The 18,451-nt window shown below is 50.4% G+C and overlaps 1 pseudogene; it reads left to right on the top strand.

The window, feature by feature from the left end:
• The first annotated feature begins 8,549 nt into the window (after positions 1-8,549).
• LOC119946987 lies at positions 8,550-15,029 on the top strand (annotated as a pseudogene).
• Positions 15,030-18,451: the final 3,422 nt, after the last annotated feature.

Here is an 18,451-nt window from a genome sequence, read left to right as displayed (position 1 = left end):
CCCCAGTCTCCCCCTCCTTCTTCTTTTCTTCCTCCCCATCACCCATTTCCCTCCCCTCCTCCATCCCTTTCTCTTTCCCTCCCCCTTCCTGCCTTCTATCTCCCCTGCCCATGGAGGGGTCAGCGGAGAGTCTGGGGGGAGGGCGGGCCTGGATGGTCATCATCATGGTTCTTGTTTTCTTTTTGAGGCACCCGCTCCCTGCCTGTGAAGACCCAGTCATCCCTGGCCCCTAACCCCGGACCTCCAACCCAGTTAGGCGTGGTGCCGACCTGGGTCCATTTGTTCTGTGACAGAGCCTCATATCTTCCCCATCTCCCCCAGGCTGTGGGCTTCCCTGGCTCCCCCAACCACCAGAGCCCCAAATGGGGATGAAGCCCGGCCCCCACCCACCCCCAGATCTCCGACGGGCGGCACCCCTCCCCACCCCACCCCAAAATGCTCACAGATCCTGGGGAGTCCCTGTGCCCAGCTGGCAGGGAGAGGTCACCAGCACCAGTCTGCAGCAGCGGGGGCTCCCCCCACCTGCCCCAGGAGACCCCAGGCTGCTGAGACGTGGGGTCCTTGCAGGGCTCTGGCCGGGACCCTATGGGCAAGGCTGGCAGTCCAGCCTGGACCCTGGGATGGGGACCCCAACGAGCCCAGGCCCCAGAATCCCTGCTCCTCCCCCTGCACACTGCCGGGGGTTCTCTCTCCTGTCAGCCCCAACGACTCTCTCGACCAGAAATCAGGTTTTCCCGTGGAAAGCTTTTGTCCCTAGCACCGGGTGGTGGGGTGGGAGTTGGGGACTGAAGGCAGGAGAAGGTTCTGGGTGTGAATCTGTCCATCCTCCCTCGCCCTCTCCCTTTCCTAATAAAGGGTGAATTCTCGGCTCCTGCTGGTTTCTCACTGTCTGGTTTCTGGCCTAGGGCGGGGGTGGGCTCGCCCGGAGGTCAGGGGAGGGGGTGATTCTGCAATCCAGGAGGATTAGGGCAGGCTGGGGCCATCCTGGTCATCTTGTGGCTGTTTCCTGGGTTGGCAGAGGAAAGCAGGCAACAGTGGGCCCAGGGAGAAGCTCAACCTCCCCGCCGGACTCTCTGGGGGCTCCCCACTGCATTTATTGTCATCATTATCATCATCATCTTCATTATTATTTAAAAAATAATGATAATGATAATCGTGGTATTTGTTAAGCAATTACCATGGGCCAATCACTGTACTGAACACAGGGATAGATACCAAATAATCAGGTTTCACATTATGCTCACAGTCTAAGTAGGAGGGAGAACAGGTATTGAATCCCCATTTTGCAGATGAGGGAACTGAGGGCACAGAAAAGTGAAGTGGCTTGTCCAAGGTCATCCAGCAGGTAAGGGGTGGAGTCGGGATAAAATTCAGGTCTTTTGGCTCCCAGGCCTGTGCTCTTTCCACTAGGCCATGCTGCTTCTCCAATCTCACATCAAATCAATCATTCAGTGGTATTTATTGAGTGCTTATTGTGTGTGGAATATTGTACTAAGTGCTTGGGAGAGTACAGTACAACAACACATTCCCTGCCCACAACGAGCTTACAGACTAGAAGGGGAGACAGACATTATTATAAATAAATAATGGATATGTACAGAAGTGCTGTGAAGATGGGAACGGGAATGAAGAAAGGGAGCAAGTCAGGGAGATGCAGGAGGGAGTGGAAGAAAAGGAAAAGCTTCATATAGTGCTCTGCACACAGGAAGTGCTCAATAAATACCATTGGTTGATTGATTGGTAGCTGCTACCTGGGAGTACTCTGCCTTAGGTCTTGTCCGGACCAGGCCCTGGCTGTTTTCTGTGGCTCCTGTTGTGAGGTGAGGAACAAGATTTTGGGGCACAGGGACCTTTGCGGGTGTCATGGTAAAGACACTGAGAGAGGCAGGACAGTCCAGTGGAAATGGCACAGAGTTGTGAGTCAGGATCCTATTTTTTTATGCTATTTAAGTGCTTACTATGTGCCAGGCACTGTAGTAAGCTCTGGGATTGATGCAAGCTAATCAGATTGGACACATGAACCATGTCCCACATGGGGCTCCCAGTCTTAATCCCCATTTTACAGATGAGGGAACTGAGGCACAAAGAAGTGTCTTGTCCAAGGTTACACTGCAGACAAGCTGCCGACAAGTTTATTTGCTAAGCATTGACTGTTTTTCTTGCTCTCCTTGCCTCTTAGACTGTGAATGTCATTTGCGGAAAGGGTTGTGTCCTTTCTGATTATCCTACATCTGCTCCAAGTGCTTAGCATAGTGCCTGTAACCTGATAAATACTTATTTAATACCACTATCAGTCATTCAAGAAGAGGAGGTATAACGTTGCCTAGTTGATAGAGCCTGGGCCTAAGAGTCAGAAGGACCTGGGTTCTATACCTGTCTACTTTTTATTTTGTCTCCTAGACTGTGAGCCCGTGGTTGGGTAGGGACCGTCCCTATTTGTTGCCGATTTGTACTTCCCAAGTGCTTAGTACAGTGCTTTGCACACACTAAGCACCCAATAAATACGATTGAATGAATGAATAAATAAATATGACAATGAATGAATTTCCGATTCCACCACGTGTCTGCGGTGACAAGTCATTTCACTTTTCTGTGTCCAGGTTACCTCATCTGTAAAATGGGGATTAAGACTGTGAGCCCCATGTGGAATGTGGACTGTGTCCAACCTGATTCTCTTGAATCTACCCAGCACTTAATCCAGGTGCCTTGCACGTATTGTCAGCTGTGTGACTTTGGGCAAGTCACTTAACTTCTCTGTGCTTCAGTTACCTCGTCTGTAAAATGGGAATTAAGACTGTGAGCCCCCCATGGGACAACCTGATCACCTTGTAACCTCTCCAGCACTTAGAACAGTGCTTTGCACATAGTAAGTGCTTAATAAATGCCATTATTATTATTATTATTATTATTATTACGTAGTAAGTGCCTAATAAATATCATTTTAAAAAAGTGATGAGGGCAGAGGAAATTTACCTCCGGCTCCCGCTAAGCAATGCAGTCCTGAAACCATCATGGGTTGATGAGGATCCCAAAACGTTTTTGGGGACAGAAGGAAATGGATGACGTGACGCCCACCCAACGTGCCCCAGTGAGCGTCCCTGAGCCGCCTGCCCGTGAAGTTGCCCTTCCCCCACGTGGTCAAATACGGCAATGACTCTGAAATCCCTTCGGTGCCACTTGGGCAATCAATCAATCAATCGTATTTATTGAGCGCTTACTGTGTGCAGAGCACTGTACTAAGCGCTTGGGAAGTCCCAGTTGGCAACATATAGAGACAGTCCCTACCCAACAGTGGGCTCACAGTCTAGAGAAGCAGCGTGACTCAGTGGAAAAAGCACGGGCTTTGGAGTCAGAGGTCGTGGGTTCAAATCCCGGCTCCACCACTTGTCAACTGTGTGACTTTGGGCGAGTCACTTAACTTCTCTGGGCCTCAGTTCCCTCATCTGTAAAATGGGGATGAAGACTGTGAGCCCCACGTGGGACAACCTGATCACCTTGTAAATTCCCCAGCGCTTAGAACAGTGCTCTGCACATAGTAAGCGCTTAATAAATGCCATTATTATTATTATTATTATTATAATTAGAAGGGGCAGGAAACGAGCTGCCCCTGGTGGCCAGATTTGGCAAAGACCCTGAAATCCCTTGGGAGTCACTTGAGAAAGACCGAGCTGCCCCCTGGTGGTCAGATGTGGCAATGACCCTGAAATCCCTTGGGCGCCACTTGCGAGAGAAACGAGTTTCCCCCTGGTGGACAAAATTGTTAATGACGCTGAAATCCCTTGCGAAAGAAACGAATTGCCCTGCCCCCTTGTGGCCAGATAAACCTGAAATCCTTTGGGCGCCACTAGCGAAAGAAACGAGCTGCCCCCTGGTGGTTAGATGTGGCAATGACCCTGAAATCATCATAATGAAATCATTATTATTATGTGCCAGACACTCTTCTAAGCGCTGGAGTAGCTATGAGGTACATGTCCCACATGGGGCTCAGTCTTGATCCCCGTTTTGCAGATGAGGTAACTGAGGCACAGAGAAGTGAAGTGGCTTGCCCAAGGTCACACAGCAGACAAGTGGCAGAGCTTTTGACTTCCAGGCCTGTGCTCTATCCACCAAGCCACAGTGCTTCCTTAAGTGAAAGCAAAAAAGTAAAGAATTAAAAAATTCGAGCAGCACTTAAAGTGGCTGATGGGGGCGGGAGGCGGACGCCTGACCGGAAAGTGAAGGGCTAATCTAGGAATGGCTTCTGTTATTAGAAGCTGTTATTAGCCATTTAGAGTTATTTGTTACTCTATTTTATTTTACTTGTACATATCTATTCTACTTATTTTATTTTGTTAATATGTTTGGTTTTGTTGTCTGTCTCCCCCTTCTAGACGGTAAGCCCACTGTTGGGTAGGGACCGTCTCTATATGTTGCCAACTTGGACTTCCCAAGCGCTTAGTACAGTGCTCTGCACACAGTAAGCGCTCAATAAATACGATTGATTGATTGATTGATTGAAATCCCGTGGGCGTCGCTTGCGAGAAACGAATTGCCCTGCCCCCTTGTGGCCAGATGTGGCAATGACTCCGAAATCCTTTGGGCGCCACTTGCGCGAGAAACGAGCTGCCCCCTGGTGGTCAGATTTGGCAACGACCCCGAAATCCCTTGGGCACCGCTCGTGAACGAAACGAGCTGCCCCCTTGTGGCCAGTTGTGGCAATGACCCTGAAATCATTTGAGCGCCACTTGAGAATGAACGAGCTGCCTCCTAGTGGCCAGATGTGGCAGTGACTCTGAAATCCTTCGGGAGCCACTTACTAGAGAAACGAGCTGCCCCCTTGTGGCAAGATTTGGCAACGACCCAGAAATCCCGCGGACGCCACTTGCGAGAGAAACGAACTGCCCTGCCCCCTTGTGGCCAGATTTGGCAATGACCCAGAAATCCCGTGGGCGCCACTTGCGAGAGAAACGAATTGCCTGCCCCCTGGTGGCCAGATTTGGCAATGACCCAGAAATCCCGTGGGCGCCACTTGCGAGAGAAACGAATTTCCTGCCCCCTGGTGGCCAGATTTGGCAACGAACCTGAAATCCCTAGGGCGTCACTCGCGAAGAAGACGAATTGCCTGCCCCCTGGTGGCCAGATGTGGCAAAGACTCTGAAATCATTTGGGCGACACTTGCTAGGGAAACGAGCTGCCCCCTGGTGGCCAGATTTGGCAACGATTCTGAAATCCTTTGGGCGCCACTTGTGAAAGAAACGAATTGCCCTGCACCCTTGTGGCCAGATGTGGCAATGACCCTGTATATATGTTTGTACATATTTATTACTCTATTTATTTATTTTACTTGTACATATCTATTCTATTTATTTTATTTTGTTAGTATGTTTTGTTTTGTTCTCTGTCTCCCCCTTTTAGACTGTGAGCCCACTGTTGGGTAGGGACTGTCTCTATATGTTGCCAACTTGTACTTCCCAAGCGCTTAGTACAGTGCTCTGCACACAGATTGATTGATTGATTGACCCTGAAATTCCGTGGGCATCACTTGCGAGAGAAACGAATTTCCCTGCCCCCTGGTGGCCAGAGGTGGCAAAGACTCTGAAATCGTTTGGGCTCCACTTGCGAGAGAGACGAGCTGCCCCCTGGTGGCCAGATTTGGCAACGACCCTGAAATCCCTTGGGCGCCACTTGCGAACGAAAAGAGCTGCCCCCTGGTGGCTAGATGTGGAAAATACCCTGAAACCCTTGAGGATGGGTCAACCCGTTTCTCTTTACTTATTATTTCTTATTAATAGTGGTATTTGTTAAATAATAATAATAATGATGGCATTTATTAAGCGCTTACTATGTGCAAAGCACTGTTCTAAGCGCTGGGGGGATACAAGGTCATGAGGTTGTCCCAAGTGGGGCTCACAGTCTTCATCCCCATTTCACAGATGAGGGAACTGAGGCCCAGAGAAGTGAAGTGACTTGCCCAAAGTCACACAGCTGACAAGTGGCAGAGTCGGGATTTGAACCCATGACCTCTGACTCCAAAGCCCGGGGTCTTTTCCACTGAGCCACGCTGCTTCTCCAGTAAGTAAATGCTTACTTTGTGCTGAGCACTGTGTTATCCATTGGGGTAGGTATAATGCCCGTCCCACGTTAGGGCTCCCAGTCTTAGGGGGAGGGAGAACAGGTACTTAATCATCATTTTATAGATGAGGAATCTGAGCCCAAGGAATCTGAGCCCAGGTGCCCTGGAGCCCAGTCTTATGGTCTTTCTGTTAGGCCACACTGCTTCCCCCTAAGCCCCTATTACAATTGTTGTTGACAACATCAACCAATCAATCAATCAATCAGTGGTACTTATGTGCAGAACATTGTACTAAGCATTTCGGAGAGTACAACAGAATTAGCAGACACGTTACCTGCCCACGAGTTTACAGCTTTGAGAGGGAGACATTAGTATAAATAAACAATTTATAATATAAAATTTAAAGATATATATGTCAGTCAGTCAATCATATTTATTAAGCGTATTGGAGAGTACAAAATAACAATAAACAGACACATTCCCTCACTGCGATGAGCTTATAATAATAGTAGTGATAATAATTTTGGTATTTGTTAAGCACTTACTAAGTGCCAAGCACTGTTCTAAGTGCTGGGGTACATACAAGTTAATCAGGTATTACTCTATTTATTTTACTGGTACATATTTACTATTCCATTTATTTTGTTAATGATATGCACATAGCTTTAATTCTATTTGTTCTGATGATTTTGACACCTGTCTACATGTTTTGTTTTGTTGTCTGTCTCCCCCTTCTAGACTGTAAGCCCGTTGTTGGGTAGGGACCGTCTCTATATGTTGCCGACTTGTACTTCCCAAGTGCTTAGTACAGTGTTCTGTACACAGTAAGCGCTCAATAAATATGATTGAATGAATAAATGAATTCAATGATAAATAGAATTATAGCTATATGCACATCATTAATAGAGTAATAAATATGTACAAATATACACAAATGCTGTGGGGAGGGGAATGGGGTAGGGCAGAGGGAGGGAGTGGGGGCTATGGGGAGGGGAGGAGGAGCAGAGGATAAAGGGGGCTCAGTCTGGGAAGGCCTCCTGGAGGAGGTGAGCTCTCAGTAGGACTTTGAAGGGAGGAAGAGAGCTAGTTTGGTGGATGTGAGGAGGGAGGGCATTCCAGGCCAGAGGTAGGACGTGGGCCAGGGGTTAACAGCGGGGGGCGGGGGGGGAGTGAGAACGAGACCCAGTGAAGAGGTTAGCGGCAGCAGAAGAGCTCACAGTCTTAATCCCCATTTTACAGCTAAGGTTACTGAGGCACAGAGAAGTGAGGTGATTGCCCAAAGTCATACAGCCGACAAATGGAGGGGCCAGAATTAGAACCAATGATCTCTAACTCTCAAGCTCGTGCTCTTTCCACTAAGACACGTTGCTCCTCTGGGCAGGTAGGCCCAAACCAGAGTGTACCCATACTAACCCCAGGCTGGGGGCATTGGTGATTCAGGAGGACCAGACAGTTGGCATGCTCCAGCTGGGTGGTGGCCGGAGACCCTGGTGGATGAACCCTGGCCAGGGTGGAGTTGGGGACCCCTGGGGTAGAAGGCTGGAGTCCAGCCCAGGAAGAATCTCAGGGGAGCCTAGTCTGGCTCCAGGATGGGGAGATCATGGTGGGACAGGGGCTGCAGTGGTTACCCAGGAACACGGCCCTATGACCCCTGACCTTCAGATCTGCCCCACAAACCTCTTGTGGTGACCCTGGGTTGGGGAGGGGAGGGAAGGATGAGATTTCTGCCCAGAGATCCAAGGGCCACCCCAAAACAGGAAGCCCTCAGCCTCCTTGATCGTGAGCCAGTCTTCTCTGGGCTGTTCAGCCTTGTCCGGAGCTGAGCTATCAGTCCCCACCAGGCCAGCCTGTGGCCACGACTGATACCAGCCTTTCTGGGAGGGAACTGTGCCCAACGGTCCCAGTGCTCTGTTAGAGGGACATGGCAGGGCAGTGGCACTGATAGATAGTGAGCGGGTGGGGTGAGACAGTAAATACCTGAAGATGATAAACATCCACACTCCAGACCATACTACCTGGGGAACTGGGAGCAGGGAGACTCTTCTTCCCCAGCCCCTTTTCCTGGGTCAGCCCAAGGGAAGATTCCAGAGCCAAGAAAAACACCCCTTCCTATTTCCTGCCCTCCTGCTGCCTGGATCCAATTGGCACCCGATGGTTGAGGGAGACTGGCGTTTGATGAACAGGGCATTGGCCAGAAGGTCCAGGAATGAGGTGATGGCTGATGGTGTTGAAGGAGTTGGGGAGAACAATTAAATTAAAATCCATGGAATTCACATACCTTTCGGTGGATGCCATCGGTGATAGCAAACTGCTTCTGCTTCAGTTCTGGGCCCTGCAGAGTATCTGAGTGGTTCTTCCTGCTCTGGACCCCACCCTGCTGCCTGTTCCAGATCACAGCTCCTGTCTTTCTCTAACAGCGAGATTACCATTGAGCCATCATTTCTTCTCCAAGGGAGATTGAACAAGCCAGAGCCTCTGGACTCCAGCAGCAACAATGATGGTGGGTTTCCCAGATTCTTCCATGCCCGGATGTCTTCTCCTCCTCCATGTCCTCAAGTTGGCTACACTGGGCTCAGGTAGGGAATCTTTTATCTTTGTTCAGTGGGATCTTCTGAAAGAAGACATTTTCCCACTCATTCCCAATCTGAATAATTCTCCCCAGAGAGCAGAGCTGAAGGAAATATTATTTTTCAGCTCAGGGGGACCCTGGGGCCTGCAGAGGATGGACAGGGGGCAGCTCTCTCCTTTCCCTGGGGTCATATGCCTTCTCATCCCACCAATACCCCAGTGCCAGATCCTCTGTTTTAATGTTAATTACCACGTGGTTACTATGTGCTAGGCACCATCATAAGCACTGGGGTAGATAGAAGATAATCAGGTTGGACCCCATTCCTGCCCCACGTAGGGCTCACAGTCATAATCCCCATTTTACAGATGAGGTAACAGATAAATTCTAAAACAGATAAATGAGGGGCAGAGATAAATTAAGTTAGAAGAAGCATGGCCTACTGGATAGAGCATGGTCTGGAGTCAGAAGGTTCTGGGTTCTCACCCTGCCTCTGTCACTTGTCTACTGTGTGACCTTGGGCAAGACACTTTACTTCTCCATGCCTCAGTTACCTCAGCTGCAAAATGGGGATTAAGACTGTGAGCCGTGTGTGGGGCATGGAATGGGTCCAACCTGATTAATTTGTATCTGCCTCAATGCTTAGAACAGTGCCTGGCACATAGTGAGCACATAACGAATACCATTAAAAAAAAAAGTGACTCACCTGAGATCACACAGCAGGCAAGAGGCGGAGCTGGGATTAGAACCCGGGTGCTCTGAATCCCAGGCTCTTGCTCTTTCCACTAGGCTATGTAAGCTTCTCTGATCGTCTCTGTTACAGCTCAAGTTCTTGTGATTGGACCTGCTGAGCCCATCCTGGTCCTGGAGGGGAAAGACGCTGAGTTACCTTGTCATCTGGACCCCAAGATGAGTGCTGAGATGATGGAGGTGAGGTGGATCAGAAGCACATTCTCCCCAGCCGTGCATGTGTATCAAGATGGGCAGGACCTGGATGGAGAGCAGATGGAAGAGTATCGAGGGAGGACAACATTAGTGAAAGATGCCATTGAGAATGGGAACGTGGCACTGAGAATACACAATGTCAGAGCTTCTGATGCAGGAAAGTATCGCTGCTTTTTCCAAGGAGGCCTAGTGAGTGAAGAAGCCACTGTAGAGCTGCAGGTGGCAGGTGAGTGAGTGGCTGGTTTTTCCCTGAGGGGTTCCTCACCGTGACCAACATGGGGTGTTTCTCTCCCAGGCTCAGGCAGTATTACTGACTGTCCCTTTCCAGAAGTAGCATGGCCTAGCAGAAATATCTGGATCCTGGGAGTCAGAGGACCTGGATTCTTATCCCAGCTGCACCACTTGCCTGCTGTGTGAGCTTGGGCAAGTCATTGAATTTATCTTTACCTTATTTTCCTTATCTGTAAAATGGGATTCAATGTCTTTTCTCCATCGTATTTAGACTGTGAGTCCCACGCGAGACAGGGAGTGTGTCTGACTTGACTAACTTATATTTACCCCAGAGCTTAGAACAGTCTTTGACATCTAGTAAGTGCTTAGTAAATAACATAACAATAAACAACATAGTAATAATAATCTACTTCATCACCAAGATTTTGAGGATTGTTCTCATCCTGACCATGGCCCATTCAGCTGCCCCCAGCCTCATGATAGGTCATGGGCAGCACTGCCCAGTATTTTTTTTTCCTGTGGTATTTGTTAAACACTTACTGTGTGCCAACCACTGTTCTGAGGTAGATTCAAGTTAGGTTGAACACAGTACCCATCCCACATGGGACTCACAGTCGAGAGGACTGCCCAATGGAAACTTTTCTGCTGGTGAGCCACTTCCTGGGTCTGTTCTCGAACTGGATTTCTGGGACACCCAGAAACCTGGGTCTAAGGTGGGGCTCAGAGCAGGACACCCCCTTTGTACCTACTGGACTGTCTTTTACCCAAGAAACATTCATGTTTTCTAATGTTGGGGTCTTTCCTGACCAGGGGGCTGTGCAGGATTGAGGCAGGACCCATTTCTGGTGGTCCCAGCTCAGTCTTGTTGGGATGGGGCACATCTGAGCCTGATTACACTCCATGTGGTGGGGACTGGTCAAGGGTCACATGAGATCAAGAAAGGTTGGGATGAGGTGAGGTCAGGGCTGGTTGGTGTCACGGTCTGGGAGAAATGGGAGTCATTGGAGCATCTCATTTTGCATTGTAGTTGCACACACACATACAAATTGAGTTATTAAGGGGTCATGGTTCTGGATAAGGGGCATAGGTCGGGGAAGCAGAAAATGGTGGTGTGGAGTGAGGTTGGGAGAGAATTTGGGATCCAGACCAAGTAGGAAAAGAGTCCAGGAAACAACCCCCCCTCCCATCTGTTTTCCCTAGTGATAATCCCCGAGTGCTGCACTGCTGCCTCTCTTCCTACTCCTTCCCCAGGGATGCACTGGAATGGTGGATGTTCATAGGGAGTGGGAGCTGGAGGGGAGGGAACATTTTCCTGGTTTCATTCATTTATTCATTCAATCGTATTAAGTGCTTATTGTGTGCAGAGCACTGTACTAAGTGCTTGGAAAAGCATAATACAACAATAAAGAGTAACAATCCCTGCCCACAGTGAGCTCACAGTCTAGAGGGGAAGCAAATTGGGTTGAACACAGTCTCTGTCCCCCAGAGGGTTCACAGTCTCAATTCCAATTTTACAGATGAGGTAATTGAGGTACAGAGAAATAAAGTGACTTACCCAAGGTCACACAGCAGACAAGTGGCAGAGCCAGAATTAGAACTCATGACCTTCTGACTCCCAGGGCCACGCTTTAGCCACTATGCCATGTTGCTTCTCTTGCCACACTGCTTCCCTGCTTCACTGGCAGGGTGGATACAGGGAGTGGGAGCCCGAAGGGAAGCAGCATTTTCCTGGTTTCATGGGGATTCCATGCTGGAAGAAACAGTAGAAGACCAAGAATGGGGAAAAGGGGAATCAAGAAGGGCCCCTTCTGCTCCCTGACTCCATTGTCCCCTCACCCCAACCCAGCCTAGCCAGTGACCCTTTGTCTTTCCCCATAGTGACTCTGAGACCTGTTTTACCCAACACTCTGGGACTCCCAGCTTCAGGTCCACCCAGGCCCGCCCACCCTGTCCCTGCTATGGGCTCTCAACATGGCTTGGTGCAGAAACACAGCTAAATAATAATAATAATGATGGCATTTATTAAGCACTTACCATGTGCAAAGCACTGTTCTAAGCGCTGGGGAGGTTACAAGGTGATCAGGTTGTCCCACGGGGGGCTCACAGTCCTAATCCCCATTTTACAGATGAGGTAACTGAGACACAGAGAAGTTAAGCGACTTGCCCAAAGTCACACAGCTGACAATTGGTGGAGCTGGGATTTGAACCCATGACCTCTGACTCCAAAGCCCGTGCTCTTTCCACTGAGCTACACTGCTTCTCAGCTAGGACCTGGCATCCCTGGATATGCCCCCTTCATGGTTCCTAATTCTCCCAGAGCCCGGATAATGTCTGGGATTGTCCCATGTTTGCCCATGATGGCGTTTTTGGAAATGTTGTTTCAGGTCCCTTGTTCCCGAGGGCCTATCCTTTGATGGTGACTCTGGCTGTGACTCTTCCTGCACTAGGACTCCTCATCACTGGGGCCCTTTATCTCATCTGGAAATTGGACAGTGATAAAGGTAAAATACCGTGAATATTTCTGTGATTTCCCTGTTGGTGCAAGTTAAGGCAGGAGACCAGAACCGAGGTGGGGAAGTACACAGACAGGTCAGAGGTCAGAGCTCTCAGCTGCCTTGGGAAGACACTTGCCCACAACCCCAAACTTCCACAAACTTCCTGAGGTTCTGTTTCCCCCTAAGAAGGGACCGACCTACCCAGTGCCTGTGCCAACTGTCACACACGGGGGTAGGGGAAACCATAGGGCAGAGGGGCCCCAACCCCAACTTCTCCAGTTCAGAATGATGCCCGTCACTCCCCACCCGGATCTTGCCACCAAGTTCCCCAGTATGGCCAACCACCCCATTAAAGTTTGGAACTAGCATGGGCCTGGGGCTCAGAAGATCATGAGTTCTAATCCTTGCTTTGCCACTTGTCTGCTATGTGACCTTAGGCAAGTCAATTCACTTCTCTGGGCCTCATTTCCCTTCTCTGTAAAATGGGGATTGAGACTGTGAGCCCCACCTGGGACAGGGATTGTGTCCAACACGATTTGTTTGTGTTCACCCCAGCGCTTAGTACAGTGCCTGGCACATAGTAAGTGCTTAACAAATGTCATATTATTGTTATTATTATTTTCTGAGCTCTGGGAGATGGACGGCTGATACTAAACCAACTGGGTTTCCTTGAAATTTTAGAACAATGATCCCCATTCCAGATCCATGGATGATTCACTGATCAGTGGGGATTCTTTGCAAAGGGGCAATCCTTTGCTGCATGACCAAGACACATATTCCCCTACACCCCATCCCATCCTGTCCCAACACTTGGTTGTGGATTGTCTGTGGAGGGTTGGGGTTGTGGGCTGGCGTCTTCCCTAGGCAGCTGGGAATTCTGACCTCTGACCTTTCTGTCTATCTTCCCCACCCTGGTTCTGGTCTCCTGCCTTAACTTGCAGTTCTCTCTGTCTGGAAAGACTCTGACTTTATCTCTGTTCCTTTTCAGGAAAATTCCAGGCTGAGCTCAGTAAGTTCTGTATTTCCTTCATTTCCCTCCATTTCCTCTTGTTGGCGTTTGCATCCCATTCATCAGCCTGGTGACACTTCCTCTATCTGTTCCCTTGCAGGATGGAGACGGGCCCTGTTCCCTCCTGGTAAGCGACCCTGACATTCTCTGTGGGTCTCAGCTCCCTCCCGCCTTGGACCTTCTGGCCCTTCTCAGCTCCACCCCTGAGGGTCAGACCCAGGGCCATTTCCAAACCATTTGTGGCCTCCCCGCCGCCCCCCGGCAGCTGTCAGGGGCCCCAGAAGTCTTCTGGAATGGCTGAACCAGAGTGGGGAGACACATGGGAGCTGAAGCCATAGGGAAGAATTGGGGATCCCCAGCAGAGACCTGGGTGTCCTTCAACCTGAGTCCCTATATGTTGCCAACTTGTACTTCCCAAGCACTTAGTACAGTGCTCTGCACACAGTAAGCGCTCAATAAATACAATTGATTGATTGATTGGTGGGGTGGGCGAGTGGGGAGCTGGGCTCCAAGGGAGGGTCCTGGATGGGGACGATTCTCTCTGGGAAAGGAGGAGATGAGGAGAGAGTTTCTCCTTTTGGCATCTCCAGGCCCGGTCTGTGTCCCTTTTTGTATCTGGACTCTGGACACTGACCCTGAGGGAGGAAGGATGGGAGGGATTGTATTTAGCCCTTGGCAGAGGCCACACACCCACTCTCTGTTCTCTCCTGTGGCTGCTTCTGCACATCTCCCTTTCTTCTGCCTCACTCTGCTGGTGTCATCCAGCTGGTCTAATTGGTGTCCAGTCCTGGAGTCCAGTAACACTGTCACTGCTTAGCCCAGCCAGCCCAGCCCCATCTCACCCATCCAGGGGATCATTACCACAGTACACTACTCCTTCTAAGGACAGCTTGTTCAGGGACAACTGGGCTGCCATCTCTGGGGGTTGTCAGGAGGGAGAGTTGTTGGGGAGGGTCAATCTGCTCCTCTCCCAGGGTCTCAGGGATTCCTCAGTTACCCCAACCCTGGGGACAGGGGAAAACATCTTGGGGGCGGTGGGGGGAGGGTCCCACAACGACTGACCCTGTTTATCCCCAGGGACCCCAAGCCGCCCCCCACTGATCCTGGAACTCTCTCTGCAGCCAACATCACTCTGGATCCAGACACGGCTCAGCCTGAACTCATCCTTTCTGAGGATCTGAAAAGTGTGACCCGGGGAGACACCCGGCAGAACCTGCCCAACAATCCTGAGAGATTTGATCCAGATGCTCAGGTGCTGGGCCGTGAAGGCTTCACCTCGGGGAGACATTGGTGGGAGGTGGAGGTGGGGGACAGGACCTGCTGGGATGTGGGGGTTTGTAGTGAAAATGTGAAGAGAAAAGGGGTGACCACTGTGACATCTGAGAATGGATACTGGGCTATAGGATCAGGTGGAGCAAAGTACTGGGCCCTTACTTCACCACTGACATACCTTTTTATGAAAACACCCCCCCGTCGTGTAGTGGTTTACCTGGACTATGAAGCTGGAGTCATCTCGTTCTACAGTGGGACTGACGGATCCCACATCTACACTTTCCTCCATATCACCTTCTCTGGGACCCTCCGCCCTTTCTTCTTCCTTTGGTCCTCTGACCCAGGCCCCCTGACAATCTGCCCTGTGCCCAGTGGGACTGCATGAGATCCATCCGTTTCCCCCCTTCAGGAGGCCCAGTGTCCCCCTAAGGGGAGGGACCTGCCTCAACTCCTACCTAACCCACATCCGAGGTTCCTCCTGCCCCATAGGCTTTAGCTCCCCTTCTGTTAACAGGTGCAGTGGCCAGTGTCCCCGGCTCTTCTACTGCTCCCACAGGGCAGGCACAATCTGGAGGTCATTGTCTCCCTGATGCTGCTGCTGCTACTGCCAGGGAGGGCCCCCATTGGGGGCAGAGCTGAAGGAGACTGTGACACTGTAATCTTGGATGGGACAGTGGTGTCCTGAAATGCTACTGCTGCTAGAACCATATGCTTCGGTCAGGAAGATGGACAGGACTGGGTTTCCCAGACACTGTGGTTTGGGCTAAAATGGGATCATGAGACTGTCCAGCCCATGAACTGGGGTCATCTAGAGGGAGGGAAGACCATCCAAGTCAATCCCTGACATTCCATCATGTGAACGTGCAGATGAATCCTGGGAAATTCTGTACAGGAGTCCCGCGGCAACCTTGGGGCTGGGTCCCTGAAGTCTCCCCCGTGGGCACCACCATGCTTTGTCAGAGCAGAGGATGGTGATATATAGGGGATTGGGGATGGCTCAGCTTCTGTCACACCAGGGGAAATTCACAACTGTTTGTGGGTTACAAGGCAACAAAACAGGTCTTTGAACCTGGCTCATTGTGGCTGGGCTCCACTGTCCCTCTCCAGCTCTGGGATCTCACTGGACCACTATAACCCTGCACTAGTCATCCCTCAGCATCACCCAGGGACTGACCTCTAACTGCTGACAGTTCCCCAGCCCTTTGAGTTTATTGGAAATAGATAACTTCAAATAGAGATCCCCAGGCAAGGAGTCCTGGAGAGACCAAGATGGGCTGGGAGTCCATGGAGGCTGGAGCAGAATTCAAAAAGAAATTGAAAACAAGACAAGGTATGCTCCAGAATGCGAGACTGTTTCCCCCTGATTCTGGAAGAATCCAGACTTGGGTGGCATTTGTATCACTTCCAAGGATTGGATTTTCTGCCCTTTTCCCTTGGTCTCGGTGCTGATGGTGAGGGTGTCTGTAGCATCAGTGTCTGCTCCGTGCTGATGACCTGTTGGTTCTGTCCCCTCAGTCTCTGATCTCTGTGTTAGCTGCCAGTAAAGAGCTTGTATCAAACCCCCAAACCGTGTGTGTCTGCTATGTTGATTGGGTAGAAGCAGTGGCAATAGCATTCACTGAGCAGCAACTGGAGATTGTGTTCTGTACCCAGCACTGGAGAGGACAAAACCAAGAAGGGACTAATTCCCTTCCCACAAAGAGCTTCCCCCTTAAAGATGGGGAAGCAGGCACAAACCACTGACTACCATCTGTCACTGAGGGTTTTTGGGGTTGGCAGCTGGTGGAGAAGGAAGATCAGCCCCCGTGGATAGGGAGGGCCAAATCAGAGTGAACCCATACTGATCCCCAGCTGAGGGGGGTGGTGGCTCAGGAGAACAGGACTGTCCAGATGCTCTATCCAGAAAGTAAAGTGGTGACTGGAGACCCTAGCAGCAGAGCCCTGGCCAGGGTGGGGGTGAGGTGCGGGTTGGAGCCCCACACTGGTAGAGTCTCAGGAAAGCTCAGTCCGGCTCCCTTGGGGGGACAGGGCTGGGGCTACATTGTCTTCCTGCTCCACAGGGAACACAGGACCTGGAGCTCAGAGGAAGCTCCAGACCCTTTTACCCCATGACCCCCAACCTCTAGGCTGCAAGCTTGTCATGGGCAGAGAATGAGACTACCAACTCTTTCAAAGTGTACTCTCCCAAATGCTTGGTTCAGTGTTCTGCACACAGTAAACACTTAATAAAAATGATTGATTGATTGTTTGATTTACCTAGAAAGCTGCCCCAAAAGTACCCTCCTAAGGAGACCCTGTGAGGAGGGAGGACTGAGCCTTGTACCCAGAGACCTAGGAGCCACTCCAAAGCAGGAAGCCCCCAGTCTCCATGTCCTTGAGCCAGTCCTCTCCAGGCCATCCAGCCTCTCCCAGAGCTGAGCTATCACACCACAGCCAGCCAACCCATGGCCCCGAATGATACCAGCCTTTCTGGGCTGCCACTGTGCTCAGTAGCTCCAGCATCCAGTCAGGGGTACACGGTGGGAATGTGGTACTGATAGATAGTGACGGGGTGGAGTAGAAACTGTAAGAACCTGAAAGTTGATAAGCATCCACATCCTGGACTCCACCACCAGGAGAGCTGGGAGCAGGGGAACCTGGCTTCCCCACATGCCCCCTTTCCTGGGACAGGCCAGGGGAAGATCCCAGAGACAAGATAAATGTCTTATACCACTCTCTGCCCTCCTCCTGCCTGATCCAGTTGGCCCACTATTGTTGAGGGAGACCCTGGCATCTGATAGAGTGTTGGCCAGAAGGTTCAGGAATGGAGGTGATGGCTGAGGATGGTGAAGGAGTGGGAGAGAACAATTAAGTTAAAATCTGTGGAATGCACATATCTTTTGGTGGATGCCATTGGTGATAGCAAACTGCTTCTGCCCCAGTTATGGCCCCTGCAGGGTGTTGGATGGTTCTTTCTAACCTGAATCCTACCCAGCTGTTCTCTCAGGTCACCTTCCCCCTCCAGCTCTAATGGTGAGGTAAACCACTGAGCTTCTGTTCCTTCTGCAGTGGAGATTGAAAAAGTCGGGGGTTTCTGGGCTCCAGCAGTGGCATTGATGGCAACTTTTCCAGACTCCTCCATGCCCAGATGCCTTGTCCCCCTCCTCTTTCTCCTTTTCCTGATATCTGGCCACAGGTAATGGTCCCTATTTGCTCTTCTCTGCTACTTGATTCCCTGATAAGAAAAACTTCCTGTGTGTCCCTATTCTGAATAGTCATCTGCAGAGAGCAGAGTTAGAGTCTCTAGACTGCAAATCCGTCTCTAGACTGCAAGCTCTTTGTGGGCAGGGAACTTGTCTACCAAGTCCGCTGTAATGTACTCTCCCAAATGCTTAATACAGTACTCTGCACACAGTTAGCACTCAATAAACATGATTGATTGAATATCTTTCCACTGTCAGCTCAGAATGACCTTGTGGCCTTCAAACGATGGATATTAAGGTCTTCCCTTTCCCTGAGTATATATGTCTCCCTCTTCTATCGAGAATCTGGCACTAGCTCCAACTGCTCTGATTGTTCCCTTGTTACAGCTCAGTTTGCTGTGATCAGTTCTCCCAGGCCTTTCTTGGCCCAGCTGTAGGAAGACACTGAGTTACCCTCTCACCTGTATCCCTAGATGAGTGCTGAGAACCGGGAGGTGAAGTGGTTCCAAACCCAAGTCTCTAGCATTGTTCACCTGTACGAGAGCAGAGAGGATCAGTTTGGAGAGCAGATGGAGGAGTACTGAGGGAGAAGAGAGTTGCTGAGAGACGCCATAGCAAATGGAAACTTGGTTGGGAGAATACGCAAAGTGAGAGCCTCTGATGATGGGACAATATTGCTATCCTTTTCAAAATGGCTCC

This window comes from Tachyglossus aculeatus, chromosome Y4 (assembly GCF_015852505.1).
Source record: "Tachyglossus aculeatus isolate mTacAcu1 chromosome Y4, mTacAcu1.pri, whole genome shotgun sequence".
In the NCBI taxonomy this organism is placed as follows: domain Eukaryota; kingdom Metazoa; phylum Chordata; class Mammalia; order Monotremata; family Tachyglossidae; genus Tachyglossus; species Tachyglossus aculeatus.
Note: the sequence above shows the minus strand (reverse complement) of the source record. Positions and strands in the feature narration are given on the sequence as shown.